We start from the raw sequence: 3,914 nt of genomic DNA on the forward strand, positions 1-3,914 counted from the left end.
GCTTCCATGCCTGATCAGTATGGAAGTTTAATGCATGGGACCACAAGGATATTCCGATGGTCATATGGTACTAAAGTCAACTAATGTATTCAAAGAAGATATCCATAATGGAATTGTCCAAGTAAATGTCCCCGAATAAGGAATTCGTGGGCTTGTAACATAAACGTGTCACTTATTTGACACAAGCAACGATGGGTGAACTGGAGCCTGAGATTTAGAAAATCTCTGTAATCTCCTTGTATCTTGATTATCTTCTTCTAAGATCACCCTGTTTACCTCTTGAGAGGCAAGTAGAGTTAAGATTTATATCCCATTTAGGGTTGTTCTATTATGAGACCTCCAAGGTAGCTAAAACCATCATTGGAAGAATCGAAACCCCGATTAAGTAAGTTTTAAAATAAAGGATTCACATAACCTAACTCGATATCCTGAAGAAATCGGTATTGTTAATTAAGAAAGACGGTTCATTTTGCTTATGCATTGAATACCGCAACCCAAATTAGGCAACAATTAAGAATTTCCATCAACTGCCCAGGATCGTCGATTGTTCGACAACTACCCCTTAAGATTAGTTTTATGTAATGGTTGGAATAACCATTTCTCATTTAAGATAAGCTTTTCTATAATAATTGATGTATAAGTATCAAGGCTACTCCTTTGGAGACCTTGCTTCGATGGAATGTTGATCATCTATTGTTAAATAGAAGATTGGTACGTCCAATCATCCGGTCTAATAGTTGCCTTGGAAACAACGAATAAGATCGGGAAAATCCATGATCATCTGTAAGATTGCCAGTTTTGGCAGAAAAATCAAAGATTTATGAAAATAGCAACCCTCCTAGGTCCTTGTTAAGAAATAAGGTTCATCAAAGACATCACTCTGGAAGGATGTGCCAAAATTAATAAGTATCAGGCTAGTTAAACTCTGATTATATATAAAAATCATTCGAAGGAATCGAATGTATCATAGATCATATGACTTATGAGCTAAAAGCCTATCTAAGGAGCTTGGTGGAGCTCGCAATGTATTACACCCTAAGGATTAAGGGATATATTTAGCCAATAAGTCAAGAGGCACTATCACATAACGGTTGAAAGACTTGTGAGATAATGATAAACCCGTATCGAATGCGGATCCAAGGCGCAAAGATTTTCACGTCAAAGTAGGTGGAAAAGTGTCACTTAAGGTATCGCCCTGGAAAGGGGCGATGCGATTTGGTAAGAAAGGCAAGCTAAGCCCGAGATCCAAAGGACTTTTCGAGATTGTCGAACGTGTCGGGTCAGTCGCTTATAAGTTGAACTTGCCTGAAGAACTTAGCGCTATTCATAATGTGTTCCACATCTGTAATTTGAAGAAGTGTTTCGCGGACGAATCACTGGTTATACCGCATACAGATATACACATAGATGAGAGTTTGAAGTTCGTGGAAAAACCATTGTCGATTGAGGATCGACAGGTGAAGAAGCTTCGAAGGAAGCATGTGCCTATTGTTAAAGTTAAATGGGATGCCCGTAGAGGTCCCGAATATACGTGGGAAGTGGAATCCACGATGAAAGAAAAATATCCCCATTTGTTTCAGTAAATCTCGAGGTCGAGATTTCTTTTAAGGGGGTGAGGATGTAACACCTCGAAAAATTTCGTCCAATAATGTCTTGACACGTGTCATAAGGTTCCGGTATGTGAAAACATACTTTAGAGGGACTAAAGTTGACAAAAGGTGAAAACTATGGAACGTAAGGGTCCAAAGTGTCAACAATGGATAAATAGACTCTATGATAACCCTACATAATGTTTATAACCTTAAACGGATGGATCATGGATCATACGAAGCGGAAAATGCACAAAAGTGAGGAATTACAAACTATAGGGGCCAAAAGTGTCAACATGTCGAATTTATACCTCTGAGTGAACTTTTGGCAGACCCGAAGCCTTGTAATGCTAAAATATACTCACTAGAATATGTGGTAAAAATTTCATGAAGTTTCGTTATCGTATGAGAAAGTTATGGCCAAAACCGTACTTGAGGGGTTAAAAGCGTCAACGTCGAATTTCATGGCTTTTCGGGTGAGCGCAAAGTTATCCGAGGACATTACCATGTTGGTAAATGTCCCAAGGTTCTTAAAAACCAGATTTGAGGGTTTACGAGTCAAGATTCATAGCCAAAACCTCGCGTGCAAAGACAGGGACCAAAGCTGCCATTTTTAATCAAAGTTTGGCAGCCCAGGTGCAGCTTTTTGCGATCAGCTGCTGTTGAGTCCAAATTCTGAGTGCTTGACAGCTGGTATCACCTCCATTTCCCCCCAATAGATGGACATACAATATGGGACACTTGGTAGCCTCTCATAACCTCTAAAACTCCTTAAAATCTGATCAAAGGCATCACATTTTGAGTTCTTGTAATAGTAACAAGAACACTCACAACTTCAAGAATTCATAAGGCTTCTCAGGGATAATCTGATCAACAAGGCAGCCTCCCAGTGTTATCTAAGCTTCATTAGAACCTTTGTAAGCCTTCATATCATCCTCTAATCCGTTCTAGCATAGATTATTAGTTAAAAGTCAAACCGTTGTTCATATAGTTTGACTTTTCGATTAAACGAGTTTGGCTCTGTCATTTCTCAAATTGAAACCACTGATATGTTGGTATTTATGTGGGAAACAAACCCTCAAAAGGGTATTCTCTGATTCCCACTTTATGCATGCTATTTGTCGAGTCAAAGATGTTCTTAAAAAGTCAACAGAAATGGTTTTTGCGAAATATAGCGTAAATGGTAATGTAGATGACATGCAATCAGTTTGATCATCAAAAATAGCTTTATAACGAATGTAAGAATATGTTTTACCATGATCAACTCGACAATCTTTAGTATAAACCCGGATTGGAACCGAAAGTCTTATAAAACGACTTTTTCGTTGACTCTCGATTCGGATCCGTGCATGCATGTTTGAGATCTGTATTAGAGCATATTTTGAACCATTTTTATTTTAGTGTAACTTTCTGGAATTTTTGATACTTAAGTCTATGCTTAGCCGATTCATTTGCATGTTTCCGATTATGCTTAAAAGTTGACTATTTTGCCCTTTTTGAAATAAAACGTGATTTTTGGAAAAGTGAAAGAGTAGAAATCTTTATTATTAATTTATAAACTTGCACCGAAAATTTGAGGTCAGTTGGTGGTCCAGATTTTGAGTTATGGCCGATAGCGTAAAACTATATCTTTATGTTTAATAAACGGCGCATTTAGCGTATAACCTATTTAAGGCCACTTTTCGATATAAAACTTTTTACCCACTGATGTTATATAATATTCTGGGATTTTTGAAGATTTTTAATTAATTTTTGGCTGATCGGATCATACGTCGCTAAGTCGATTCGGTTAATGCCGGTTTTGACCGTTTAAGCCATAAAGTGAGTTTTATAAATCCTTTTGACCCCAAACCTTTTTCTACTGATTTTATATGTTAAATAAATTATTTTGAGCATTCTGGAAATATAAAAATCTCAGCTTTCCTTTGAAAACCCGGAAACGGCTCTAAATCGCATTTTTAGCATTTTTAACGCATAGTAAGCGTTATACTCATTTTAAACATATAAGACTCATACCTACTGATGTATTTAGCATATTTTCATAATGATAACAGTAAGTATAAATATTTAACTCAGATTTACAGTTTTGGCATTTTTAGCCCTTGTGAAATTACTAAAATACCCCTACGGTGCATAGTTTGATTTTAAATGATAAGTTTTGTATACGGGTCATACTCTACTGTTATAATATATCAAATGAAGTATATTTACTGTATAATTCAGACCCGTTACTCAGATTTCCAAATTTACTCCTTTATAATCTTTTAAATGACCAAAATGCCCTTCTAAGGCATAAATTGAGTTTAAAATTATTCGGGGCATAAT

Source organism: Helianthus annuus, chromosome 14 (assembly GCF_002127325.2).
Source record: "Helianthus annuus cultivar XRQ/B chromosome 14, HanXRQr2.0-SUNRISE, whole genome shotgun sequence".
In the NCBI taxonomy this organism is placed as follows: Eukaryota; Viridiplantae; Streptophyta; class Magnoliopsida; order Asterales; family Asteraceae; genus Helianthus; species Helianthus annuus.